Source organism: Anomaloglossus baeobatrachus, unplaced genomic scaffold (genome assembly GCF_048569485.1).
Source record: "Anomaloglossus baeobatrachus isolate aAnoBae1 unplaced genomic scaffold, aAnoBae1.hap1 Scaffold_3519, whole genome shotgun sequence".
Lineage (NCBI taxonomy): Eukaryota > Metazoa > Chordata > Amphibia > Anura > Aromobatidae > Anomaloglossus > Anomaloglossus baeobatrachus.
In genome coordinates, this window is record NW_027442880.1 from 1 (window position 1) to 27,535 (window position 27,535).

Consider the following 27,535-nt stretch of genomic DNA (forward strand, 5'->3'; position numbering starts at 1 on the left):
CAAGACATTTTGTCACCCAAGCCAACCCTTGAAAAGGCTGCTTTGCAGAGCAAAAACAAGAAGAATGGTGCGTTTTGCAGCCGCCGCCCACTGCAATGAATCTGAATAACTCCTCCTTTAGGGCGCAAGCAACTCCCCTCCCCCTTGCAGTCTTTCCAATTCACGATACAAAAAGACGGACAGGACAGGTTGCCTGACTTTCCGTCACTGCCACCCTTTGCCATCCTTACCCGTAGAAAGCCCTTTCATCATCCCCAAACCCTAATCTTTTCCCTTTCCTTCCCAGCCCCCAAACCCTGCCCTCTGTACCTTTCTCACCACCCGCTTCCCTTCTCCTGTCATCCCCCTACCACCCGGGAAAAAAAGAGATTGCCCCCTCCTTCCACTAGCCCACCCTCCCACCCAAAGAACAACTTCTTCTGCGCAGCTTGTTTTCTAGGCAGCAGCGCTATTGTGATGTCATCGGGGGGCATTGTGACAAGCCGCCAGTGTTCCGTCTCTTCATGTTGTGCACAGTTCAAACGGAAAATACATCAACAGGCAGACTACAGAAAAGCTTACTATCAAAGGTTAGAGGGGGGCTTTCTCAGAGGGCTTTTTACAGTTTTTCTATTCCCAATTAGCCGTTTAAGTGTACTTATTGAAAGTAGTAATTCTTTCATAGGCCGCCCTTTCTTAGTATTTGACGTTCCTTATATTGCGGTATGAGGCTTCGCAGTAGGTTGCAAACATTCATCACCCATGACTGTCCCCAATTGAGCTCAGAAGCTCAATGTCTATCATGACCTCTCTTTTAGAATGTCCAAGAGCAAGCAAACTATTCCTCCAGGAGAGGGCGCCAACAGACTACTAAAGAGATCATCATTACTCAAAGAAAACCCCAAAAACCAATGCATGATAGGAATAAACAGGTAACTTTCTTTGGAGTGGAAGCGGAGAGATCGCACCAGATGCCAATTCTAGATCTTATCACACCTGTGGTCACTGCAGCAGCAGGTGAATCCACTTTGTCCAAAAGGGATCTATTCCATTCAATTGCAAATGATCTAGATAAGACAGAGAACTGCAGCACGGGGACATAGCCGAGTTGGTCAGGTTGAGTGGTGATGAGTTTGCTATTTGGATGAATAAAGAAAGTCAAAAGTGTGAAAGATAAAAAACAAAAGGAGGAAGTGTGAAAAGTGAATGGGCCAAATTGAGGTGCATATGAAGACGTATGCTTTCTTCCAATTCATTAAATCGGGCTAATATGAATCAGGTGAATTGAGTTCTGCTTTTGGAAACTGGGTTAAGAAGGGGTGCACCGTTCCTGGAGGTACTGCAATACCAGGTCAATGCGTGGAGTGGACAGAGCAAGCTCTTTTTCCATCTCCCTGTTCTAAAAATCCATTTAATATATGGTCCCCAGATAGGGGACGTATCAGATATTAAACTGATAAGAACAGATACTACACTTGATCTTAGCCAAAAGGCCGAGAAGCGATAACCAGAATTGGTTTGGGCCTCGAGTGGCACCCTGGCCTATGCCGGACACATCTTAGGGAGAGAGAGCGAGAGGGAGACAAACCCACGCCTACACAAGACATTTTGTCACCCAAGCCAACCCTTGAAAAGGCTGCTTTGCAGAGCAAAAACAAGAAGAATGGTGCGTTTTGCAGCCGCCGCCCACTGCAATGAATCTGAATAACTCCTCCTTTAGGGCGCAAGCAACTCCCCTCCCCCTTGCAGTCTTTCCAATTCACGATACAAAAAGACGGACAGGACAGGTTGCCTGACTTTCCGTCACTGCCACCCTTTGCCATCCTTACCCGTAGAAAGCCCTTTCATCATCCCCAAACCCTAATCTTTTCCCTTTCCTTCCCAGCCCCCAAACCCTGCCCTCTGTACCTTTCTCACCACCCGCTTCCCTTCTCCTGTCATCCCCCTACCACCCGGGAAAAAAAGAGATTGCCCCCTCCTTCCACTAGCCCACCCTCCCACCCAAAGAACAACTTCTTCTGCGCAGCTTGTTTTCTAGGCAGCAGCGCTATTGTGATGTCATCGGGGGGCATTGTGACAAGCCGCCAGTGTTCCGTCTCTTCATGTTGTGCACAGTTCAAACGGAAAATACATCAACAGGCAGACTACAGAAAAGCTTACTATCAAAGGTTAGAGGGGGGCTTTCTCAGAGGGCTTTTTACAGTTTTTCTATTCCCAATTAGCCGTTTAAGTGTACTTATTGAAAGTAGTAATTCTTTCATAGGCCGCCCTTTCTTAGTATTTGACGTTCCTTATATTGCGGTATGAGGCTTCGCAGTAGGTTGCAAACATTCATCACCCATGACTGTCCCCAATTGAGCTCAGAAGCTCAATGTCTATCATGACCTCTCTTTTAGAATGTCCAAGAGCAAGCAAACTATTCCTCCAGGAGAGGGCGCCAACAGACTACTAAAGAGATCATCATTACTCAAAGAAAACCCCAAAAACCAATGCATGATAGGAATAAACAGGTAACTTTCTTTGGAGTGGAAGCGGAGAGATCGCACCAGATGCCAATTCTAGATCTTATCACACCTGTGGTCACTGCAGCAGCAGGTGAATCCACTTTGTCCAAAAGGGATCTATTCCATTCAATTGCAAATGATCTAGATAAGACAGAGAACTGCAGCACGGGGACATAGCCGAGTTGGTCAGGTTGAGTGGTGATGAGTTTGCTATTTGGATGAATAAAGAAAGTCAAAAGTGTGAAAGATAAAAAACAAAAGGAGGAAGTGTGAAAAGTGAATGGGCCAAATTGAGGTGCATATGAAGACGTATGCTTTCTTCCAATTCATTAAATCGGGCTAATATGAATCAGGTGAATTGAGTTCTGCTTTTGGAAACTGGGTTAAGAAGGGGTGCACCGTTCCTGGAGGTACTGCAATACCAGGTCAATGCGTGGAGTGGACAGAGCAAGCTCTTTTTCCATCTCCCTGTTCTAAAAATCCATTTAATATATGGTCCCCAGATAGGGGACGTATCAGATATTAAACTGATAAGAACAGATACTACACTTGATCTTAGCCAAAAGGCCGAGAAGCGATAACCAGAATTGGTTTGGGCCTCGAGTGGCACCCTGGCCTATGCCGGACACATCTTAGGGAGAGAGAGCGAGAGGGAGACAAACCCACGCCTACACAAGACATTTTGTCACCCAAGCCAACCCTTGAAAAGGCTGCTTTGCAGAGCAAAAACAAGAAGAATGGTGCGTTTTGCAGCCGCCGCCCACTGCAATGAATCTGAATAACTCCTCCTTTAGGGCGCAAGCAACTCCCCTCCCCCTTGCAGTCTTTCCAATTCACGATACAAAAAGACGGACAGGACAGGTTGCCTGACTTTCCGTCACTGCCACCCTTTGCCATCCTTACCCGTAGAAAGCCCTTTCATCATCCCCAAACCCTAATCTTTTCCCTTTCCTTCCCAGCCCCCAAACCCTGCCCTCTGTACCTTTCTCACCACCCGCTTCCCTTCTCCTGTCATCCCCCTACCACCCGGGAAAAAAAGAGATTGCCCCCTCCTTCCACTAGCCCACCCTCCCACCCAAAGAACAACTTCTTCTGCGCAGCTTGTTTTCTAGGCAGCAGCGCTATTGTGATGTCATCGGGGGGCATTGTGACAAGCCGCCAGTGTTCCGTCTCTTCATGTTGTGCACAGTTCAAACGGAAAATACATCAACAGGCAGACTACAGAAAAGCTTACTATCAAAGGTTAGAGGGGGGCTTTCTCAGAGGGCTTTTTACAGTTTTTCTATTCCCAATTAGCCGTTTAAGTGTACTTATTGAAAGTAGTAATTCTTTCATAGGCCGCCCTTTCTTAGTATTTGACGTTCCTTATATTGCGGTATGAGGCTTCGCAGTAGGTTGCAAACATTCATCACCCATGACTGTCCCCAATTGAGCTCAGAAGCTCAATGTCTATCATGACCTCTCTTTTAGAATGTCCAAGAGCAAGCAAACTATTCCTCCAGGAGAGGGCGCCAACAGACTACTAAAGAGATCATCATTACTCAAAGAAAACCCCAAAAACCAATGCATGATAGGAATAAACAGGTAACTTTCTTTGGAGTGGAAGCGGAGAGATCGCACCAGATGCCAATTCTAGATCTTATCACACCTGTGGTCACTGCAGCAGCAGGTGAATCCACTTTGTCCAAAAGGGATCTATTCCATTCAATTGCAAATGATCTAGATAAGACAGAGAACTGCAGCACGGGGACATAGCCGAGTTGGTCAGGTTGAGTGGTGATGAGTTTGCTATTTGGATGAATAAAGAAAGTCAAAAGTGTGAAAGATAAAAAACAAAAGGAGGAAGTGTGAAAAGTGAATGGGCCAAATTGAGGTGCATATGAAGACGTATGCTTTCTTCCAATTCATTAAATCGGGCTAATATGAATCAGGTGAATTGAGTTCTGCTTTTGGAAACTGGGTTAAGAAGGGGTGCACCGTTCCTGGAGGTACTGCAATACCAGGTCAATGCGTGGAGTGGACAGAGCAAGCTCTTTTTCCATCTCCCTGTTCTAAAAATCCATTTAATATATGGTCCCCAGATAGGGGACGTATCAGATATTAAACTGATAAGAACAGATACTACACTTGATCTTAGCCAAAAGGCCGAGAAGCGATAACCAGAATTGGTTTGGGCCTCGAGTGGCACCCTGGCCTATGCCGGACACATCTTAGGGAGAGAGAGCGAGAGGGAGACAAACCCACGCCTACACAAGACATTTTGTCACCCAAGCCAACCCTTGAAAAGGCTGCTTTGCAGAGCAAAAACAAGAAGAATGGTGCGTTTTGCAGCCGCCGCCCACTGCAATGAATCTGAATAACTCCTCCTTTAGGGCGCAAGCAACTCCCCTCCCCCTTGCAGTCTTTCCAATTCACGATACAAAAAGACGGACAGGACAGGTTGCCTGACTTTCCGTCACTGCCACCCTTTGCCATCCTTACCCGTAGAAAGCCCTTTCATCATCCCCAAACCCTAATCTTTTCCCTTTCCTTCCCAGCCCCCAAACCCTGCCCTCTGTACCTTTCTCACCACCCGCTTCCCTTCTCCTGTCATCCCCCTACCACCCGGGAAAAAAAGAGATTGCCCCCTCCTTCCACTAGCCCACCCTCCCACCCAAAGAACAACTTCTTCTGCGCAGCTTGTTTTCTAGGCAGCAGCGCTATTGTGATGTCATCGGGGGGCATTGTGACAAGCCGCCAGTGTTCCGTCTCTTCATGTTGTGCACAGTTCAAACGGAAAATACATCAACAGGCAGACTACAGAAAAGCTTACTATCAAAGGTTAGAGGGGGGCTTTCTCAGAGGGCTTTTTACAGTTTTTCTATTCCCAATTAGCCGTTTAAGTGTACTTATTGAAAGTAGTAATTCTTTCATAGGCCGCCCTTTCTTAGTATTTGACGTTCCTTATATTGCGGTATGAGGCTTCGCAGTAGGTTGCAAACATTCATCACCCATGACTGTCCCCAATTGAGCTCAGAAGCTCAATGTCTATCATGACCTCTCTTTTAGAATGTCCAAGAGCAAGCAAACTATTCCTCCAGGAGAGGGCGCCAACAGACTACTAAAGAGATCATCATTACTCAAAGAAAACCCCAAAAACCAATGCATGATAGGAATAAACAGGTAACTTTCTTTGGAGTGGAAGCGGAGAGATCGCACCAGATGCCAATTCTAGATCTTATCACACCTGTGGTCACTGCAGCAGCAGGTGAATCCACTTTGTCCAAAAGGGATCTATTCCATTCAATTGCAAATGATCTAGATAAGACAGAGAACTGCAGCACGGGGACATAGCCGAGTTGGTCAGGTTGAGTGGTGATGAGTTTGCTATTTGGATGAATAAAGAAAGTCAAAAGTGTGAAAGATAAAAAACAAAAGGAGGAAGTGTGAAAAGTGAATGGGCCAAATTGAGGTGCATATGAAGACGTATGCTTTCTTCCAATTCATTAAATCGGGCTAATATGAATCAGGTGAATTGAGTTCTGCTTTTGGAAACTGGGTTAAGAAGGGGTGCACCGTTCCTGGAGGTACTGCAATACCAGGTCAATGCGTGGAGTGGACAGAGCAAGCTCTTTTTCCATCTCCCTGTTCTAAAAATCCATTTAATATATGGTCCCCAGATAGGGGACGTATCAGATATTAAACTGATAAGAACAGATACTACACTTGATCTTAGCCAAAAGGCCGAGAAGCGATAACCAGAATTGGTTTGGGCCTCGAGTGGCACCCTGGCCTATGCCGGACACATCTTAGGGAGAGAGAGCGAGAGGGAGACAAACCCACGCCTACACAAGACATTTTGTCACCCAAGCCAACCCTTGAAAAGGCTGCTTTGCAGAGCAAAAACAAGAAGAATGGTGCGTTTTGCAGCCGCCGCCCACTGCAATGAATCTGAATAACTCCTCCTTTAGGGCGCAAGCAACTCCCCTCCCCCTTGCAGTCTTTCCAATTCACGATACAAAAAGACGGACAGGACAGGTTGCCTGACTTTCCGTCACTGCCACCCTTTGCCATCCTTACCCGTAGAAAGCCCTTTCATCATCCCCAAACCCTAATCTTTTCCCTTTCCTTCCCAGCCCCCAAACCCTGCCCTCTGTACCTTTCTCACCACCCGCTTCCCTTCTCCTGTCATCCCCCTACCACCCGGGAAAAAAAGAGATTGCCCCCTCCTTCCACTAGCCCACCCTCCCACCCAAAGAACAACTTCTTCTGCGCAGCTTGTTTTCTAGGCAGCAGCGCTATTGTGATGTCATCGGGGGGCATTGTGACAAGCCGCCAGTGTTCCGTCTCTTCATGTTGTGCACAGTTCAAACGGAAAATACATCAACAGGCAGACTACAGAAAAGCTTACTATCAAAGGTTAGAGGGGGGCTTTCTCAGAGGGCTTTTTACAGTTTTTCTATTCCCAATTAGCCGTTTAAGTGTACTTATTGAAAGTAGTAATTCTTTCATAGGCCGCCCTTTCTTAGTATTTGACGTTCCTTATATTGCGGTATGAGGCTTCGCAGTAGGTTGCAAACATTCATCACCCATGACTGTCCCCAATTGAGCTCAGAAGCTCAATGTCTATCATGACCTCTCTTTTAGAATGTCCAAGAGCAAGCAAACTATTCCTCCAGGAGAGGGCGCCAACAGACTACTAAAGAGATCATCATTACTCAAAGAAAACCCCAAAAACCAATGCATGATAGGAATAAACAGGTAACTTTCTTTGGAGTGGAAGCGGAGAGATCGCACCAGATGCCAATTCTAGATCTTATCACACCTGTGGTCACTGCAGCAGCAGGTGAATCCACTTTGTCCAAAAGGGATCTATTCCATTCAATTGCAAATGATCTAGATAAGACAGAGAACTGCAGCACGGGGACATAGCCGAGTTGGTCAGGTTGAGTGGTGATGAGTTTGCTATTTGGATGAATAAAGAAAGTCAAAAGTGTGAAAGATAAAAAACAAAAGGAGGAAGTGTGAAAAGTGAATGGGCCAAATTGAGGTGCATATGAAGACGTATGCTTTCTTCCAATTCATTAAATCGGGCTAATATGAATCAGGTGAATTGAGTTCTGCTTTTGGAAACTGGGTTAAGAAGGGGTGCACCGTTCCTGGAGGTACTGCAATACCAGGTCAATGCGTGGAGTGGACAGAGCAAGCTCTTTTTCCATCTCCCTGTTCTAAAAATCCATTTAATATATGGTCCCCAGATAGGGGACGTATCAGATATTAAACTGATAAGAACAGATACTACACTTGATCTTAGCCAAAAGGCCGAGAAGCGATAACCAGAATTGGTTTGGGCCTCGAGTGGCACCCTGGCCTATGCCGGACACATCTTAGGGAGAGAGAGCGAGAGGGAGACAAACCCACGCCTACACAAGACATTTTGTCACCCAAGCCAACCCTTGAAAAGGCTGCTTTGCAGAGCAAAAACAAGAAGAATGGTGCGTTTTGCAGCCGCCGCCCACTGCAATGAATCTGAATAACTCCTCCTTTAGGGCGCAAGCAACTCCCCTCCCCCTTGCAGTCTTTCCAATTCACGATACAAAAAGACGGACAGGACAGGTTGCCTGACTTTCCGTCACTGCCACCCTTTGCCATCCTTACCCGTAGAAAGCCCTTTCATCATCCCCAAACCCTAATCTTTTCCCTTTCCTTCCCAGCCCCCAAACCCTGCCCTCTGTACCTTTCTCACCACCCGCTTCCCTTCTCCTGTCATCCCCCTACCACCCGGGAAAAAAAGAGATTGCCCCCTCCTTCCACTAGCCCACCCTCCCACCCAAAGAACAACTTCTTCTGCGCAGCTTGTTTTCTAGGCAGCAGCGCTATTGTGATGTCATCGGGGGGCATTGTGACAAGCCGCCAGTGTTCCGTCTCTTCATGTTGTGCACAGTTCAAACGGAAAATACATCAACAGGCAGACTACAGAAAAGCTTACTATCAAAGGTTAGAGGGGGGCTTTCTCAGAGGGCTTTTTACAGTTTTTCTATTCCCAATTAGCCGTTTAAGTGTACTTATCGAAAGTAGTAATTCTTTCATAGGCCGCCCTTTCTTAGTATTTGACGTTCCTTATATTGCGGTATGAGGCTTCGCAGTAGGTTGCAAACATTCATCACCCATGACTGTCCCCAATTGAGCTCAGAAGCTCAATGTCTATCATGGCCTCTCTTTTAGAATGTCCAAGAGCAAGCAAACTATTCCTCCAGGAGAGGGCGCCAACAGACTACTAAAGAGATCATCATTACTCAAAGAAAACCCCAAAAACCAATGCATGATAGGAATAAACAGGTAACTTTCTTTGGAGTGGAAGCGGAGAGATCGCACCAGATGCCAATTCTAGATCTTATCACACCTGTGGTCACTGCAGCAGCAGGTGAATCCACTTTGTCCAAAAGGGATCTATTCCATTCAATTGCAAATGATCTAGATAAGACAGAGAACTGCAGCACGGGGACATAGCCGAGTTGGTCAGGTTGAGTGGTGATGAGTTTGCTATTTGGATGAATAAAGAAAGTCAAAAGTGTGAAAGATAAAAAACAAAAGGAGGAAGTGTGAAAAGTGAATGGGCCAAATTGAGGTGCATATGAAGACGTATGCTTTCTTCCAATTCATTAAATCGGGCTAATATGAATCAGGTGAATTGAGTTCTGCTTTTGGAAACTGGGTTAAGAAGGGGTGCACCGTTCCTGGAGGTACTGCAATACCAGGTCAATGCGTGGAGTGGACAGAGCAAGCTCTTTTTCCATCTCCCTGTTCTAAAAATCCATTTAATATATGGTCCCCAGATAGGGGACGTATCAGATATTAAACTGATAAGAACAGATACTACACTTGATCTTAGCCAAAAGGCCGAGAAGCGATAACCAGAATTGGTTTGGGCCTCGAGTGGCACCCTGGCCTATGCCGGACACATCTTAGGGAGAGAGAGCGAGAGGGAGACAAACCCACGCCTACACAAGACATTTTGTCACCCAAGCCAACCCTTGAAAAGGCTGCTTTGCAGAGCAAAAACAAGAAGAATGGTGCGTTTTGCAGCCGCCGCCCACTGCAATGAATCTGAATAACTCCTCCTTTAGGGCGCAAGCAACTCCCCTCCCCCTTGCAGTCTTTCCAATTCACGATACAAAAAGACGGACAGGACAGGTTGCCTGACTTTCCGTCACTGCCACCCTTTGCCATCCTTACCCGTAGAAAGCCCTTTCATCATCCCCAAACCCTAATCTTTTCCCTTTCCTTCCCAGCCCCCAAACCCTGCCCTCTGTACCTTTCTCACCACCCGCTTCCCTTCTCCTGTCATCCCCCTACCACCCGGGAAAAAAAGAGATTGCCCCCTCCTTCCACTAGCCCACCCTCCCACCCAAAGAACAACTTCTTCTGCGCAGCTTGTTTTCTAGGCAGCAGCGCTATTGTGATGTCATCGGGGGGCATTGTGACAAGCCGCCAGTGTTCCGTCTCTTCATGTTGTGCACAGTTCAAACGGAAAATACATCAACAGGCAGACTACAGAAAAGCTTACTATCAAAGGTTAGAGGGGGGCTTTCTCAGAGGGCTTTTTACAGTTTTTCTATTCCCAATTAGCCGTTTAAGTGTACTTATTGAAAGTAGTAATTCTTTCATAGGCCGCCCTTTCTTAGTATTTGACGTTCCTTATATTGCGGTATGAGGCTTCGCAGTAGGTTGCAAACATTCATCACCCATGACTGTCCCCAATTGAGCTCAGAAGCTCAATGTCTATCATGACCTCTCTTTTAGAATGTCCAAGAGCAAGCAAACTATTCCTCCAGGAGAGGGCGCCAACAGACTACTAAAGAGATCATCATTACTCAAAGAAAACCCCAAAAACCAATGCATGATAGGAATAAACAGGTAACTTTCTTTGGAGTGGAAGCGGAGAGATCGCACCAGATGCCAATTCTAGATCTTATCACACCTGTGGTCACTGCAGCAGCAGGTGAATCCACTTTGTCCAAAAGGGATCTATTCCATTCAATTGCAAATGATCTAGATAAGACAGAGAACTGCAGCACGGGGACATAGCCGAGTTGGTCAGGTTGAGTGGTGATGAGTTTGCTATTTGGATGAATAAAGAAAGTCAAAAGTGTGAAAGATAAAAAACAAAAGGAGGAAGTGTGAAAAGTGAATGGGCCAAATTGAGGTGCATATGAAGACGTATGCTTTCTTCCAATTCATTAAATCGGGCTAATATGAATCAGGTGAATTGAGTTCTGCTTTTGGAAACTGGGTTAAGAAGGGGTGCACCGTTCCTGGAGGTACTGCAATACCAGGTCAATGCGTGGAGTGGACAGAGCAAGCTCTTTTTCCATCTCCCTGTTCTAAAAATCCATTTAATATATGGTCCCCAGATAGGGGACGTATCAGATATTAAACTGATAAGAACAGATACTACACTTGATCTTAGCCAAAAGGCCGAGAAGCGATAACCAGAATTGGTTTGGGCCTCGAGTGGCACCCTGGCCTATGCCGGACACATCTTAGGGAGAGAGAGCGAGAGGGAGACAAACCCACGCCTACACAAGACATTTTGTCACCCAAGCCAACCCTTGAAAAGGCTGCTTTGCAGAGCAAAAACAAGAAGAATGGTGCGTTTTGCAGCCGCCGCCCACTGCAATGAATCTGAATAACTCCTCCTTTAGGGCGCAAGCAACTCCCCTCCCCCTTGCAGTCTTTCCAATTCACGATACAAAAAGACGGACAGGACAGGTTGCCTGACTTTCCGTCACTGCCACCCTTTGCCATCCTTACCCGTAGAAAGCCCTTTCATCATCCCCAAACCCTAATCTTTTCCCTTTCCTTCCCAGCCCCCAAACCCTGCCCTCTGTACCTTTCTCACCACCCGCTTCCCTTCTCCTGTCATCCCCCTACCACCCGGGAAAAAAAGAGATTGCCCCCTCCTTCCACTAGCCCACCCTCCCACCCAAAGAACAACTTCTTCTGCGCAGCTTGTTTTCTAGGCAGCAGCGCTATTGTGATGTCATCGGGGGGCATTGTGACAAGCCGCCAGTGTTCCGTCTCTTCATGTTGTGCACAGTTCAAACGGAAAATACATCAACAGGCAGACTACAGAAAAGCTTACTATCAAAGGTTAGAGGGGGGCTTTCTCAGAGGGCTTTTTACAGTTTTTCTATTCCCAATTAGCCGTTTAAGTGTACTTATTGAAAGTAGTAATTCTTTCATAGGCCGCCCTTTCTTAGTATTTGACGTTCCTTATATTGCGGTATGAGGCTTCGCAGTAGGTTGCAAACATTCATCACCCATGACTGTCCCCAATTGAGCTCAGAAGCTCAATGTCTATCATGACCTCTCTTTTAGAATGTCCAAGAGCAAGCAAACTATTCCTCCAGGAGAGGGCGCCAACAGACTACTAAAGAGATCATCATTACTCAAAGAAAACCCCAAAAACCAATGCATGATAGGAATAAACAGGTAACTTTCTTTGGAGTGGAAGCGGAGAGATCGCACCAGATGCCAATTCTAGATCTTATCACACCTGTGGTCACTGCAGCAGCAGGTGAATCCACTTTGTCCAAAAGGGATCTATTCCATTCAATTGCAAATGATCTAGATAAGACAGAGAACTGCAGCACGGGGACATAGCCGAGTTGGTCAGGTTGAGTGGTGATGAGTTTGCTATTTGGATGAATAAAGAAAGTCAAAAGTGTGAAAGATAAAAAACAAAAGGAGGAAGTGTGAAAAGTGAATGGGCCAAATTGAGGTGCATATGAAGACGTATGCTTTCTTCCAATTCATTAAATCGGGCTAATATGAATCAGGTGAATTGAGTTCTGCTTTTGGAAACTGGGTTAAGAAGGGGTGCACCGTTCCTGGAGGTACTGCAATACCAGGTCAATGCGTGGAGTGGACAGAGCAAGCTCTTTTTCCATCTCCCTGTTCTAAAAATCCATTTAATATATGGTCCCCAGATAGGGGACGTATCAGATATTAAACTGATAAGAACAGATACTACACTTGATCTTAGCCAAAAGGCCGAGAAGCGATAACCAGAATTGGTTTGGGCCTCGAGTGGCACCCTGGCCTATGCCGGACACATCTTAGGGAGAGAGAGCGAGAGGGAGACAAACCCACGCCTACACAAGACATTTTGTCACCCAAGCCAACCCTTGAAAAGGCTGCTTTGCAGAGCAAAAACAAGAAGAATGGTGCGTTTTGCAGCCGCCGCCCACTGCAATGAATCTGAATAACTCCTCCTTTAGGGCGCAAGCAACTCCCCTCCCCCTTGCAGTCTTTCCAATTCACGATACAAAAAGACGGACAGGACAGGTTGCCTGACTTTCCGTCACTGCCACCCTTTGCCATCCTTACCCGTAGAAAGCCCTTTCATCATCCCCAAACCCTAATCTTTTCCCTTTCCTTCCCAGCCCCCAAACCCTGCCCTCTGTACCTTTCTCACCACCCGCTTCCCTTCTCCTGTCATCCCCCTACCACCCGGGAAAAAAAGAGATTGCCCCCTCCTTCCACTAGCCCACCCTCCCACCCAAAGAACAACTTCTTCTGCGCAGCTTGTTTTCTAGGCAGCAGCGCTATTGTGATGTCATCGGGGGGCATTGTGACAAGCCGCCAGTGTTCCGTCTCTTCATGTTGTGCACAGTTCAAACGGAAAATACATCAACAGGCAGACTACAGAAAAGCTTACTATCAAAGGTTAGAGGGGGGCTTTCTCAGAGGGCTTTTTACAGTTTTTCTATTCCCAATTAGCCGTTTAAGTGTACTTATTGAAAGTAGTAATTCTTTCATAGGCCGCCCTTTCTTAGTATTTGACGTTCCTTATATTGCGGTATGAGGCTTCGCAGTAGGTTGCAAACATTCATCACCCATGACTGTCCCCAATTGAGCTCAGAAGCTCAATGTCTATCATGACCTCTCTTTTAGAATGTCCAAGAGCAAGCAAACTATTCCTCCAGGAGAGGGCGCCAACAGACTACTAAAGAGATCATCATTACTCAAAGAAAACCCCAAAAACCAATGCATGATAGGAATAAACAGGTAACTTTCTTTGGAGTGGAAGCGGAGAGATCGCACCAGATGCCAATTCTAGATCTTATCACACCTGTGGTCACTGCAGCAGCAGGTGAATCCACTTTGTCCAAAAGGGATCTATTCCATTCAATTGCAAATGATCTAGATAAGACAGAGAACTGCAGCACGGGGACATAGCCGAGTTGGTCAGGTTGAGTGGTGATGAGTTTGCTATTTGGATGAATAAAGAAAGTCAAAAGTGTGAAAGATAAAAAACAAAAGGAGGAAGTGTGAAAAGTGAATGGGCCAAATTGAGGTGCATATGAAGACGTATGCTTTCTTCCAATTCATTAAATCGGGCTAATATGAATCAGGTGAATTGAGTTCTGCTTTTGGAAACTGGGTTAAGAAGGGGTGCACCGTTCCTGGAGGTACTGCAATACCAGGTCAATGCGTGGAGTGGACAGAGCAAGCTCTTTTTCCATCTCCCTGTTCTAAAAATCCATTTAATATATGGTCCCCAGATAGGGGACGTATCAGATATTAAACTGATAAGAACAGATACTACACTTGATCTTAGCCAAAAGGCCGAGAAGCGATAACCAGAATTGGTTTGGGCCTCGAGTGGCACCCTGGCCTATGCCGGACACATCTTAGGGAGAGAGAGCGAGAGGGAGACAAACCCACGCCTACACAAGACATTTTGTCACCCAAGCCAACCCTTGAAAAGGCTGCTTTGCAGAGCAAAAACAAGAAGAATGGTGCGTTTTGCAGCCGCCGCCCACTGCAATGAATCTGAATAACTCCTCCTTTAGGGCGCAAGCAACTCCCCTCCCCCTTGCAGTCTTTCCAATTCACGATACAAAAAGACGGACAGGACAGGTTGCCTGACTTTCCGTCACTGCCACCCTTTGCCATCCTTACCCGTAGAAAGCCCTTTCATCATCCCCAAACCCTAATCTTTTCCCTTTCCTTCCCAGCCCCCAAACCCTGCCCTCTGTACCTTTCTCACCACCCGCTTCCCTTCTCCTGTCATCCCCCTACCACCCGGGAAAAAAAGAGATTGCCCCCTCCTTCCACTAGCCCACCCTCCCACCCAAAGAACAACTTCTTCTGCGCAGCTTGTTTTCTAGGCAGCAGCGCTATTGTGATGTCATCGGGGGGCATTGTGACAAGCCGCCAGTGTTCCGTCTCTTCATGTTGTGCACAGTTCAAACGGAAAATACATCAACAGGCAGACTACAGAAAAGCTTACTATCAAAGGTTAGAGGGGGGCTTTCTCAGAGGGCTTTTTACAGTTTTTCTATTCCCAATTAGCCGTTTAAGTGTACTTATTGAAAGTAGTAATTCTTTCATAGGCCGCCCTTTCTTAGTATTTGACGTTCCTTATATTGCGGTATGAGGCTTCGCAGTAGGTTGCAAACATTCATCACCCATGACTGTCCCCAATTGAGCTCAGAAGCTCAATGTCTATCATGACCTCTCTTTTAGAATGTCCAAGAGCAAGCAAACTATTCCTCCAGGAGAGGGCGCCAACAGACTACTAAAGAGATCATCATTACTCAAAGAAAACCCCAAAAACCAATGCATGATAGGAATAAACAGGTAACTTTCTTTGGAGTGGAAGCGGAGAGATCGCACCAGATGCCAATTCTAGATCTTATCACACCTGTGGTCACTGCAGCAGCAGGTGAATCCACTTTGTCCAAAAGGGATCTATTCCATTCAATTGCAAATGATCTAGATAAGACAGAGAACTGCAGCACGGGGACATAGCCGAGTTGGTCAGGTTGAGTGGTGATGAGTTTGCTATTTGGATGAATAAAGAAAGTCAAAAGTGTGAAAGATAAAAAACAAAAGGAGGAAGTGTGAAAAGTGAATGGGCCAAATTGAGGTGCATATGAAGACGTATGCTTTCTTCCAATTCATTAAATCGGGCTAATATGAATCAGGTGAATTGAGTTCTGCTTTTGGAAACTGGGTTAAGAAGGGGTGCACCGTTCCTGGAGGTACTGCAATACCAGGTCAATGCGTGGAGTGGACAGAGCAAGCTCTTTTTCCATCTCCCTGTTCTAAAAATCCATTTAATATATGGTCCCCAGATAGGGGACGTATCAGATATTAAACTGATAAGAACAGATACTACACTTGATCTTAGCCAAAAGGCCGAGAAGCGATAACCAGAATTGGTTTGGGCCTCGAGTGGCACCCTGGCCTATGCCGGACACATCTTAGGGAGAGAGAGCGAGAGGGAGACAAACCCACGCCTACACAAGACATTTTGTCACCCAAGCCAACCCTTGAAAAGGCTGCTTTGCAGAGCAAAAACAAGAAGAATGGTGCGTTTTGCAGCCGCCGCCCACTGCAATGAATCTGAATAACTCCTCCTTTAGGGCGCAAGCAACTCCCCTCCCCCTTGCAGTCTTTCCAATTCACGATACAAAAAGACGGACAGGACAGGTTGCCTGACTTTCCGTCACTGCCACCCTTTGCCATCCTTACCCGTAGAAAGCCCTTTCATCATCCCCAAACCCTAATCTTTTCCCTTTCCTTCCCAGCCCCCAAACCCTGCCCTCTGTACCTTTCTCACCACCCGCTTCCCTTCTCCTGTCATCCCCCTACCACCCGGGAAAAAAAGAGATTGCCCCCTCCTTCCACTAGCCCACCCTCCCACCCAAAGAACAACTTCTTCTGCGCAGCTTGTTTTCTAGGCAGCAGCGCTATTGTGATGTCATCGGGGGGCATTGTGACAAGCCGCCAGTGTTCCGTCTCTTCATGTTGTGCACAGTTCAAACGGAAAATACATCAACAGGCAGACTACAGAAAAGCTTACTATCAAAGGTTAGAGGGGGGCTTTCTCAGAGGGCTTTTTACAGTTTTTCTATTCCCAATTAGCCGTTTAAGTGTACTTATTGAAAGTAGTAATTCTTTCATAGGCCGCCCTTTCTTAGTATTTGACGTTCCTTATATTGCGGTATGAGGCTTCGCAGTAGGTTGCAAACATTCATCACCCATGACTGTCCCCAATTGAGCTCAGAAGCTCAATGTCTATCATGACCTCTCTTTTAGAATGTCCAAGAGCAAGCAAACTATTCCTCCAGGAGAGGGCGCCAACAGACTACTAAAGAGATCATCATTACTCAAAGAAAACCCCAAAAACCAATGCATGATAGGAATAAACAGGTAACTTTCTTTGGAGTGGAAGCGGAGAGATCGCACCAGATGCCAATTCTAGATCTTATCACACCTGTGGTCACTGCAGCAGCAGGTGAATCCACTTTGTCCAAAAGGGATCTATTCCATTCAATTGCAAATGATCTAGATAAGACAGAGAACTGCAGCACGGGGACATAGCCGAGTTGGTCAGGTTGAGTGGTGATGAGTTTGCTATTTGGATGAATAAAGAAAGTCAAAAGTGTGAAAGATAAAAAACAAAAGGAGGAAGTGTGAAAAGTGAATGGGCCAAATTGAGGTGCATATGAAGACGTATGCTTTCTTCCAATTCATTAAATCGGGCTAATATGAATCAGGTGAATTGAGTTCTGCTTTTGGAAACTGGGTTAAGAAGGGGTGCACCGTTCCTGGAGGTACTGCAATACCAGGTCAATGCGTGGAGTGGACAGAGCAAGCTCTTTTTCCATCTCCCTGTTCTAAAAATCCATTTAATATATGGTCCCCAGATAGGGGACGTATCAGATATTAAACTGATAAGAACAGATACTACACTTGATCTTAGCCAAAAGGCCGAGAAGCGATAACCAGAATTGGTTTGGGCCTCGAGTGGCACCCTGGCCTATGCCGGACACATCTTAGGGAGAGAGAGCGAGAGGGAGACAAACCCACGCCTACACAAGACATTTTGTCACCCAAGCCAACCCTTGAAAAGGCTGCTTTGCAGAGCAAAAACAAGAAGAATGGTGCGTTTTGCAGCCGCCGCCCACTGCAATGAATCTGAATAACTCCTCCTTTAGGGCGCAAGCAACTCCCCTCCCCCTTGCAGTCTTTCCAATTCACGATACAAAAAGACGGACAGGACAGGTTGCCTGACTTTCCGTCACTGCCACCCTTTGCCATCCTTACCCGTAGAAAGCCCTTTCATCATCCCCAAACCCTAATCTTTTCCCTTTCCTTCCCAGCCCCCAAACCCTGCCCTCTGTACCTTTCTCACCACCCGCTTCCCTTCTCCTGTCATCCCCCTACCACCCGGGAAAAAAAGAGATTGCCCCCTCCTTCCACTAGCCCACCCTCCCACCCAAAGAACAACTTCTTCTGCGCAGCTTGTTTTCTAGGCAGCAGCGCTATTGTGATGTCATCGGGGGGCATTGTGACAAGCCGCCAGTGTTCCGTCTCTTCATGTTGTGCACAGTTCAAACGGAAAATACATCAACAGGCAGACTACAGAAAAGCTTACTATCAAAGGTTAGAGGGGGGCTTTCTCAGAGGGCTTTTTACAGTTTTTCTATTCCCAATTAGCCGTTTAAGTGTACTTATTGAAAGTAGTAATTCTTTCATAGGCCGCCCTTTCTTAGTATTTGACGTTCCTTATATTGCGGTATGAGGCTTCGCAGTAGGTTGCAAACATTCATCACCCATGACTGTCCCCAATTGAGCTCAGAAGCTCAATGTCTATCATGACCTCTCTTTTAGAATGTCCAAGAGCAAGCAAACTATTCCTCCAGGAGAGGGCGCCAACAGACTACTAAAGAGATCATCATTACTCAAAGAAAACCCCAAAAACCAATGCATGATAGGAATAAACAGGTAACTTTCTTTGGAGTGGAAGCGGAGAGATCGCACCAGATGCCAATTCTAGATCTTATCACACCTGTGGTCACTGCAGCAGCAGGTGAATCCACTTTGTCCAAAAGGGATCTATTCCATTCAATTGCAAATGATCTAGATAAGACAGAGAACTGCAGCACGGGGACATAGCCGAGTTGGTCAGGTTGAGTGGTGATGAGTTTGCTATTTGGATGAATAAAGAAAGTCAAAAGTGTGAAAGATAAAAAACAAAAGGAGGAAGTGTGAAAAGTGAATGGGCCAAATTGAGGTGCATATGAAGACGTATGCTTTCTTCCAATTCATTAAATCGGGCTAATATGAATCAGGTGAATTGAGTTCTGCTTTTGGAAACTGGGTTAAGAAGGGGTGCACCGTTCCTGGAGGTAATGCAATACCAGGTCAATGCGTGGAGTGGACAGAGCAAGCTCTTTTTCCATCTCCCTGTTCTAAAAATCCATTTAATATATGGTCCCCAGATAGGGGACGTATCAGATATTAAACTGATAAGAACAGATACTACACTTGATCTTAGCCAAAAGGCCGAGAAGCGATAACCAGAATTGGTTTGGGCCTCGAGTGGCACCCTGGCCTATGCCGGACACATCTTAGGGAGAGAGAGCGAGAGGGAGACAAACCCACGCCTACACAAGACATTTTGTCACCCAAGCCAACCCTTGAAAAGGCTGCTTTGCAGAGCAAAAACAAGAAGAATGGTGCGTTTTGCAGCCGCCGCCCACTGCAATGAATCTGAATAACTCCTCCTTTAGGGCGCAAGCAACTCCCCTCCCCCTTGCAGTCTTTCCAATTCACGATACAAAAAGACGGACAGGACAGGTTGCCTGACTTTCCGTCACTGCCACCCTTTGCCATCCTTACCCGTAGAAAGCCCTTTCATCATCCCCAAACCCTAATCTTTTCCCTTTCCTTCCCAGCCCCCAAACCCTGCCCTCTGTACCTTTCTCACCACCCGCTTCCCTTCTCCTGTCATCCCCCTACCACCCGGGAAAAAAAGAGATTGCCCCCTCCTTCCACTAGCCCACCCTCCCACCCAAAGAACAACTTCTTCTGCGCAGCTTGTTTTCTAGGCAGCAGCGCTATTGTGATGTCATCGGGGGGCATTGTGACAAGCCGCCAGTGTTCCGTCTCTTCATGTTGTGCACAGTTCAAACGGAAAATACATCAACAGGCAGACTACAGAAAAGCTTACTATCAAAGGTTAGAGGGGGGCTTTCTCAGAGGGCTTTTTACAGTTTTTCTATTCCCAATTAGCCGTTTAAGTGTACTTATTGAAAGTAGTAATTCTTTCATAGGCCGCCCTTTCTTAGTATTTGACGTTCCTTATATTGCGGTATGAGGCTTCGCAGTAGGTTGCAAACATTCATCACCCATGACTGTCCCCAATTGAGCTCAGAAGCTCAATGTCTATCATGACCTCTCTTTTAGAATGTCCAAGAGCAAGCAAACTATTCCTCCAGGAGAGGGCGCCAACAGACTACTAAAGAGATCATCATTACTCAAAGAAAACCCCAAAAACCAATGCATGATAGGAATAAACAGGTAACTTTCTTTGGAGTGGAAGCGGAGAGATCGCACCAGATGCCAATTCTAGATCTTATCACACCTGTGGTCACTGCAGCAGCAGGTGAATCCACTTTGTCCAAAAGGGATCTATTCCATTCAATTGCAAATGATCTAGATAAGACAGAGAACTGCAGCACGGGGACATAGCCGAGTTGGTCAGGTTGAGTGGTGATGAGTTTGCTATTTGGATGAATAAAGAAAGTCAAAAGTGTGAAAGATAAAAAACAAAAGGAGGAAGTGTGAAAAGTGAATGGGCCAAATTGAGGTGCATATGAAGACGTATGCTTTCTTCCAATTCATTAAATCGGGCTAATATGAATCAGGTGAATTGAGTTCTGCTTTTGGAAACTGGGTTAAGAAGGGGTGCACCGTTCCTGGAGGTACTGCAATACCAGGTCAATGCGTGGAGTGGACAGAGCAAGCTCTTTTTCCATCTCCCTGTTCTAAAAATCCATTTAATATATGGTCCCCAGATAGGGGACGTATCAGATATTAAACTGATAAGAACAGATACTACACTTGATCTTAGCCAAAAGGCCGAGAAGCGATAACCAGAATTGGTTTGGGCCTCGAGTGGCACCCTGGCCTATGCCGGACACATCTTAGGGAGAGAGAGCGAGAGGGAGACAAACCCACGCCTACACAAGACATTTTGTCACCCAAGCCAACCCTTGAAAAGGCTGCTTTGCAGAGCAAAAACAAGAAGAATGGTGCGTTTTGCAGCCGCCGCCCACTGCAATGAATCTGAATAACTCCTCCTTTAGGGCGCAAGCAACTCCCCTCCCCCTTGCAGTCTTTCCAATTCACGATACAAAAAGACGGACAGGACAGGTTGCCTGACTTTCCGTCACTGCCACCCTTTGCCATCCTTACCCGTAGAAAGCCCTTTCATCATCCCCAAACCCTAATCTTTTCCCTTTCCTTCCCAGCCCCCAAACCCTGCCCTCTGTACCTTTCTCACCACCCGCTTCCCTTCTCCTGTCATCCCCCTACCACCCGGGAAAAAAAGAGATTGCCCCCTCCTTCCACTAGCCCACCCTCCCACCCAAAGAACAACTTCTTCTGCGCAGCTTGTTTTCTAGGCAGCAGCGCTATTGTGATGTCATCGGGGGGCATTGTGACAAGCCGCCAGTGTTCCGTCTCTTCATGTTGTGCACAGTTCAAACGGAAAATACATCAACAGGCAGACTACAGAAAAGCTTACTATCAAAGGTTAGAGGGGGGCTTTCTCAGAGGGCTTTTTACAGTTTTTCTATTCCCAATTAGCCGTTTAAGTGTACTTATTGAAAGTAGTAATTCTTTCATAGGCCGCCCTTTCTTAGTATTTGACGTTCCTTATATTGCGGTATGAGGCTTCGCAGTAGGTTGCAAACATTCATCACCCATGACTGTCCCCAATTGAGCTCAGAAGCTCAATGTCTATCATGACCTCTCTTTTAGAATGTCCAAGAGCAAGCAAACTATTCCTCCAGGAGAGGGCGCCAACAGACTACTAAAGAGATCATCATTACTCAAAGAAAACCCCAAAAACCAATGCATGATAGGAATAAACAGGTAACTTTCTTTGGAGTGGAAGCGGAGAGATCGCACCAGATGCCAATTCTAGATCTTATCACACCTGTGGTCACTGCAGCAGCAGGTGAATCCACTTTGTCCAAAAGGGATCTATTCCATTCAATTGCAAATGATCTAGATAAGACAGAGAACTGCAGCACGGGGACATAGCCGAGTTGGTCAGGTTGAGTGGTGATGAGTTTGCTATTTGGATGAATAAAGAAAGTCAAAAGTGTGAAAGATAAAAAACAAAAGGAGGAAGTGTGAAAAGTGAATGGGCCAAATTGAGGTGCATATGAAGACGTATGCTTTCTTCCAATTCATTAAATCGGGCTAATATGAATCAGGTGAATTGAGTTCTGCTTTTGGAAACTGGGTTAAGAAGGGGTGCACCGTTCCTGGAGGTACTGCAATACCAGGTCAATGCGTGGAGTGGACAGAGCAAGCTCTTTTTCCATCTCCCTGTTCTAAAAATCCATTTAATATATGGTCCCCAGATAGGGGACGTATCAGATATTAAACTGATAAGAACAGATACTACACTTGATCTTAGCCAAAAGGCCGAGAAGCGATAACCAGAATTGGTTTGGGCCTCGAGTGGCACCCTGGCCTATGCCGGACACATCTTAGGGAGAGAGAGCGAGAGGGAGACAAACCCACGCCTACACAAGACATTTTGTCACCCAAGCCAACCCTTGAAAAGGCTGCTTTGCAGAGCAAAAACAAGAAGAATGGTGCGTTTTGCAGCCGCCGCCCACTGCAATGAATCTGAATAACTCCTCCTTTAGGGCGCAAGCAACTCCCCTCCCCCTTGCAGTCTTTCCAATTCACGATACAAAAAGACGGACAGGACAGGTTGCCTGACTTTCCGTCACTGCCACCCTTTGCCATCCTTACCCGTAGAAAGCCCTTTCATCATCCCCAAACCCTAATCTTTTCCCTTTCCTTCCCAGCCCCCAAACCCTGCCCTCTGTACCTTTCTCACCACCCGCTTCCCTTCTCCTGTCATCCCCCTACCACCCGGGAAAAAAAGAGATTGCCCCCTCCTTCCACTAGCCCACCCTCCCACCCAAAGAACAACTTCTTCTGCGCAGCTTGTTTTCTAGGCAGCAGCGCTATTGTGATGTCATCGGGGGGCATTGTGACAAGCCGCCAGTGTTCCGTCTCTTCATGTTGTGCACAGTTCAAACGGAAAATACATCAACAGGCAGACTACAGAAAAGCTTACTATCAAAGGTTAGAGGGGGGCTTTCTCAGAGGGCTTTTTACAGTTTTTCTATTCCCAATTAGCCGTTTAAGTGTACTTATTGAAAGTAGTAATTCTTTCATAGGCCGCCCTTTCTTAGTATTTGACGTTCCTTATATTGCGGTATGAGGCTTCGCAGTAGGTTGCAAACATTCATCACCCATGACTGTCCCCAATTGAGCTCAGAAGCTCAATGTCTATCATGACCTCTCTTTTAGAATGTCCAAGAGCAAGCAAACTATTCCTCCAGGAGAGGGCGCCAACAGACTACTAAAGAGATCATCATTACTCAAAGAAAACCCCAAAAACCAATGCATGATAGGAATAAACAGGTAACTTTCTTTGGAGTGGAAGCGGAGAGATCGCACCAGATGCCAATTCTAGATCTTATCACACCTGTGGTCACTGCAGCAGCAGGTGAATCCACTTTGTCCAAAAGGGATCTATTCCATTCAATTGCAAATGATCTAGATAAGACAGAGAACTGCAGCACGGGGACATAGCCGAGTTGGTCAGGTTGAGTGGTGATGAGTTTGCTATTTGGATGAATAAAGAAAGTCAAAAGTGTGAAAGATAAAAAACAAAAGGAGGAAGTGTGAAAAGTGAATGGGCCAAATTGAGGTGCATATGAAGACGTATGCTTTCTTCCAATTCATTAAATCGGGCTAATATGAATCAGGTGAATTGAGTTCTGCTTTTGGAAACTGGGTTAAGAAGGGGTGCACCGTTCCTGGAGGTACTGCAATACCAGGTCAATGCGTGGAGTGGACAGAGCAAGCTCTTTTTCCATCTCCCTGTTCTAAAAATCCATTTAATATATGGTCCCCAGATAGGGGACGTATCAGATATTAAACTGATAAGAACAGATACTACACTTGATCTTAGCCAAAAGGCCGAGAAGCGATAACCAGAATTGGTTTGGGCCTCGAGTGGCACCCTGGCCTATGCCGGACACATCTTAGGGAGAGAGAGCGAGAGGGAGACAAACCCACGCCTACACAAGACATTTTGTCACCCAAGCCAACCCTTGAAAAGGCTGCTTTGCAGAGCAAAAACAAGAAGAATGGTGCGTTTTGCAGCCGCCGCCCACTGCAATGAATCTGAATAACTCCTCCTTTAGGGCGCAAGCAACTCCCCTCCCCCTTGCAGTCTTTCCAATTCACGATACAAAAAGACGGACAGGACAGGTTGCCTGACTTTCCGTCACTGCCACCCTTTGCCATCCTTACCCGTAGAAAGCCCTTTCATCATCCCCAAACCCTAATCTTTTCCCTTTCCTTCCCAGCCCCCAAACCCTGCCCTCTGTACCTTTCTCACCACCCGCTTCCCTTCTCCTGTCATCCCCCTACCACCCGGGAAAAAAAGAGATTGCCCCCTCCTTCCACTAGCCCACCCTCCCACCCAAAGAACAACTTCTTCTGCGCAGCTTGTTTTCTAGGCAGCAGCGCTATTGTGATGTCATCGGGGGGCATTGTGACAAGCCGCCAGTGTTCCGTCTCTTCATGTTGTGCACAGTTCAAACGGAAAATACATCAACAGGCAGACTACAGAAAAGCTTACTATCAAAGGTTAGAGGGGGGCTTTCTCAGAGGGCTTTTTACAGTTTTTCTATTCCCAATTAGCCGTTTAAGTGTACTTATTGAAAGTAGTAATTCTTTCATAGGCCGCCCTTTCTTAGTATTTGACGTTCCTTATATTGCGGTATGAGGCTTCGCAGTAGGTTGCAAACATTCATCACCCATGACTGTCCCCAATTGAGCTCAGAAGCTCAATGTCTATCATGACCTCTCTTTTAGAATGTCCAAGAGCAAGCAAACTATTCCTCCAGGAGAGGGCGCCAACAGACTACTAAAGAGATCATCATTACTCAAAGAAAACCCCAAAAACCAATGCATGATAGGAATAAACAGGTAACTTTCTTTGGAGTGGAAGCGGAGAGATCGCACCAGATGCCAATTCTAGATCTTATCACACCTGTGGTCACTGCAGCAGCAGGTGAATCCACTTTGTCCAAAAGGGATCTATTCCATTCAATTGCAAATGATCTAGATAAGACAGAGAACTGCAGCACGGGGACATAGCCGAGTTGGTCAGGTTGAGTGGTGATGAGTTTGCTATTTGGATGAATAAAGAAAGTCAAAAGTGTGAAAGATAAAAAACAAAAGGAGGAAGTGTGAAAAGTGAATGGGCCAAATTGAGGTGCATATGAAGACGTATGCTTTCTTCCAATTCATTAAATCGGGCTAATATGAATCAGGTGAATTGAGTTCTGCTTTTGGAAACTGGGTTAAGAAGGGGTGCACCGTTCCTGGAGGTACTGCAATACCAGGTCAATGCGTGGAGTGGACAGAGCAAGCTCTTTTTCCATCTCCCTGTTCTAAAAATCCATTTAATATATGGTCCCCAGATAGGGGACGTATCAGATATTAAACTGATAAGAACAGATACTACACTTGATCTTAGCCAAAAGGCCGAGAAGCGATAACCAGAATTGGTTTGGGCCTCGAGTGGCACCCTGGCCTATGCCGGACACATCTTAGGGAGAGAGAGCGAGAGGGAGACAAACCCACGCCTACACAAGACATTTTGTCACCCAAGCCAACCCTTGAAAAGGCTGCTTTGCAGAGCAAAAACAAGAAGAATGGTGCGTTTTGCAGCCGCCGCCCACTGCAATGAATCTGAATAACTCCTCCTTTAGGGCGCAAGCAACTCCCCTCCCCCTTGCAGTCTTTCCAATTCACGATACAAAAAGACGGACAGGACAGGTTGCCTGACTTTCCGTCACTGCCACCCTTTGCCATCCTTACCCGTAGAAAGCCCTTTCATCATCCCCAAACCCTAATCTTTTCCCTTTCCTTCCCAGCCCCCAAACCCTGCCCTCTGTACCTTTCTCACCACCCGCTTCCCTTCTCCTGTCATCCCCCTACCACCCGGGAAAAAAAGAGATTGCCCCCTCCTTCCACTAGCCCACCCTCCCACCCAAAGAACAACTTCTTCTGCGCAGCTTGTTTTCTAGGCAGCAGCGCTATTGTGATGTCATCGGGGGGCATTGTGACAAGCCGCCAGTGTTCCGTCTCTTCATGTTGTGCACAGTTCAAACGGAAAATACATCAACAGGCAGACTACAGAAAAGCTTACTATCAAAGGTTAGAGGGGGGCTTTCTCAGAGGGCTTTTTACAGTTTTTCTATTCCCAATTAGCCGTTTAAGTGTACTTATTGAAAGTAGTAATTCTTTCATAGGCCGCCCTTTCTTAGTATTTGACGTTCCTTATATTGCGGTATGAGGCTTCGCAGTAGGTTGCAAACATTCATCACCCATGACTGTCCCCAATTGAGCTCAGAAGCTCAATGTCTATCATGACCTCTCTTTTAGAATGTCCAAGAGCAAGCAAACTATTCCTCCAGGAGAGGGCGCCAACAGACTACTAAAGAGATCATCATTACTCAAAGAAAACCCCAAAAACCAATGCATGATAGGAATAAACAGGTAACTTTCTTTGGAGTGGAAGCGGAGAGATCGCACCAGATGCCAATTCTAGATCTTATCACACCTGTGGTCACTGCAGCAGCAGGTGAATCCACTTTGTCCAAAAGGGATCTATTCCATTCAATTGCAAATGATCTAGATAAGACAGAGAACTGCAGCACGGGGACATAGCCGAGTTGGTCAGGTTGAGTGGTGATGAGTTTGCTATTTGGATGAATAAAGAAAGTCAAAAGTGTGAAAGATAAAAAACAAAAGGAGGAAGTGTGAAAAGTGAATGGGCCAAATTGAGGTGCATATGAAGACGTATGCTTTCTTCCAATTCATTAAATCGGGCTAATATGAATCAGGTGAATTGAGTTCTGCTTTTGGAAACTGGGTTAAGAAGGGGTGCACCGTTCCTGGAGGTACTGCAATACCAGGTCAATGCGTGGAGTGGACAGAGCAAGCTCTTTTTCCATCTCCCTGTTCTAAAAATCCATTTAATATATGGTCCCCAGATAGGGGACGTATCAGATATTAAACTGATAAGAACAGATACTACACTTGATCTTAGCCAAAAGGCCGAGAAGCGATAACCAGAATTGGTTTGGGCCTCGAGTGGCACCCTGGCCTATGCCGGACACATCTTAGGGAGAGAGAGCGAGAGGGAGACAAACCCACGCCTACACAAGACATTTTGTCACCCAAGCCAACCCTTGAAAAGGCTGCTTTGCAGAGCAAAAACAAGAAGAATGGTGCGTTTTGCAGCCGCCGCCCACTGCAATGAATCTGAATAACTCCTCCTTTAGGGCGCAAGCAACTCCCCTCCCCCTTGCAGTCTTTCCAATTCACGATACAAAAAGACGGACAGGACAGGTTGCCTGACTTTCCGTCACTGCCACCCTTTGCCATCCTTACCCGTAGAAAGCCCTTTCATCATCCCCAAACCCTAATCTTTTCCCTTTCCTTCCCAGCCCCCAAACCCTGCCCTCTGTACCTTTCTCACCACCCGCTTCCCTTCTCCTGTCATCCCCCTACCACCCGGGAAAAAAAGAGATTGCCCCCTCCTTCCACTAGCCCACCCTCCCACCCAAAGAACAACTTCTTCTGCGCAGCTTGTTTTCTAGGCAGCAGCGCTATTGTGATGTCATCGGGGGGCATTGTGACAAGCCGCCAGTGTTCCGTCTCTTCATGTTGTGCACAGTTCAAACGGAAAATACATCAACAGGCAGACTACAGAAAAGCTTACTATCAAAGGTTAGAGGGGGGCTTTCTCAGAGGGCTTTTTACAGTTTTTCTATTCCCAATTAGCCGTTTAAGTGTACTTATTGAAAGTAGTAATTCTTTCATAGGCCGCCCTTTCTTAGTATTTGACGTTCCTTATATTGCGGTATGAG

The 27,535-nt window shown here is 46.3% G+C and overlaps 17 non-coding genes across 17 annotated transcripts; all 17 read right to left on the reverse strand.

Moving 5' to 3' along the window:
- Window positions 1-1,293: 1,293 nt before the first annotated feature.
- On the reverse strand, window positions 1,294-1,484 carry LOC142272562 (U2 spliceosomal RNA). The gene has a single exon (XR_012737401.1). It is a non-coding gene; the product is annotated as a U2 spliceosomal RNA (small nuclear RNA).
- A 1,387-nt stretch (window positions 1,485-2,871) lies between these two features.
- LOC142272574 (U2 spliceosomal RNA) lies at window positions 2,872-3,062 on the reverse strand. Its single transcript, XR_012737412.1, has one exon. It is a non-coding gene; the product is annotated as a U2 spliceosomal RNA (small nuclear RNA).
- A 1,387-nt stretch (window positions 3,063-4,449) lies between these two features.
- On the reverse strand, window positions 4,450-4,640 carry LOC142272586 (U2 spliceosomal RNA). Its single transcript, XR_012737423.1, has one exon. It is a non-coding gene; the product is annotated as a U2 spliceosomal RNA (small nuclear RNA).
- Window positions 4,641-6,027: 1,387 nt separating this feature from the next.
- LOC142272598 (U2 spliceosomal RNA) lies at window positions 6,028-6,218 on the reverse strand. Its single transcript, XR_012737434.1, has one exon. It is a non-coding gene; the product is annotated as a U2 spliceosomal RNA (small nuclear RNA).
- Window positions 6,219-7,605: 1,387 nt separating this feature from the next.
- Window positions 7,606-7,796, reverse strand: LOC142272550 (U2 spliceosomal RNA). The gene has a single exon (XR_012737391.1). It is a non-coding gene; the product is annotated as a U2 spliceosomal RNA (small nuclear RNA).
- A 1,387-nt stretch (window positions 7,797-9,183) lies between these two features.
- On the reverse strand, window positions 9,184-9,374 carry LOC142272551 (U2 spliceosomal RNA). Its single transcript, XR_012737392.1, has one exon. It is a non-coding gene; the product is annotated as a U2 spliceosomal RNA (small nuclear RNA).
- Window positions 9,375-10,761: 1,387 nt separating this feature from the next.
- On the reverse strand, window positions 10,762-10,952 carry LOC142272552 (U2 spliceosomal RNA). Its single transcript, XR_012737393.1, has one exon. It is a non-coding gene; the product is annotated as a U2 spliceosomal RNA (small nuclear RNA).
- A 1,387-nt stretch (window positions 10,953-12,339) lies between these two features.
- LOC142272554 (U2 spliceosomal RNA) lies at window positions 12,340-12,530 on the reverse strand. The gene has a single exon (XR_012737394.1). It is a non-coding gene; the product is annotated as a U2 spliceosomal RNA (small nuclear RNA).
- A 1,387-nt stretch (window positions 12,531-13,917) lies between these two features.
- LOC142272555 (U2 spliceosomal RNA) lies at window positions 13,918-14,108 on the reverse strand. Its single transcript, XR_012737395.1, has one exon. It is a non-coding gene; the product is annotated as a U2 spliceosomal RNA (small nuclear RNA).
- A 1,387-nt stretch (window positions 14,109-15,495) lies between these two features.
- Window positions 15,496-15,686, reverse strand: LOC142272556 (U2 spliceosomal RNA). Its single transcript, XR_012737396.1, has one exon. It is a non-coding gene; the product is annotated as a U2 spliceosomal RNA (small nuclear RNA).
- A 1,387-nt stretch (window positions 15,687-17,073) lies between these two features.
- Window positions 17,074-17,264, reverse strand: LOC142272557 (U2 spliceosomal RNA). Its single transcript, XR_012737397.1, has one exon. It is a non-coding gene; the product is annotated as a U2 spliceosomal RNA (small nuclear RNA).
- Window positions 17,265-18,651: 1,387 nt separating this feature from the next.
- LOC142272549 (U2 spliceosomal RNA) lies at window positions 18,652-18,842 on the reverse strand. Its single transcript, XR_012737390.1, has one exon. It is a non-coding gene; the product is annotated as a U2 spliceosomal RNA (small nuclear RNA).
- Window positions 18,843-20,229: 1,387 nt separating this feature from the next.
- LOC142272558 (U2 spliceosomal RNA) lies at window positions 20,230-20,420 on the reverse strand. The gene has a single exon (XR_012737398.1). It is a non-coding gene; the product is annotated as a U2 spliceosomal RNA (small nuclear RNA).
- A 1,387-nt stretch (window positions 20,421-21,807) lies between these two features.
- On the reverse strand, window positions 21,808-21,998 carry LOC142272560 (U2 spliceosomal RNA). Its single transcript, XR_012737399.1, has one exon. It is a non-coding gene; the product is annotated as a U2 spliceosomal RNA (small nuclear RNA).
- Window positions 21,999-23,385: 1,387 nt separating this feature from the next.
- Window positions 23,386-23,576, reverse strand: LOC142272561 (U2 spliceosomal RNA). The gene has a single exon (XR_012737400.1). It is a non-coding gene; the product is annotated as a U2 spliceosomal RNA (small nuclear RNA).
- A 1,387-nt stretch (window positions 23,577-24,963) lies between these two features.
- LOC142272563 (U2 spliceosomal RNA) lies at window positions 24,964-25,154 on the reverse strand. Its single transcript, XR_012737402.1, has one exon. It is a non-coding gene; the product is annotated as a U2 spliceosomal RNA (small nuclear RNA).
- A 1,387-nt stretch (window positions 25,155-26,541) lies between these two features.
- LOC142272564 (U2 spliceosomal RNA) lies at window positions 26,542-26,732 on the reverse strand. The gene has a single exon (XR_012737403.1). It is a non-coding gene; the product is annotated as a U2 spliceosomal RNA (small nuclear RNA).
- Between the last annotated feature and the right edge of the window lie 803 nt (window positions 26,733-27,535).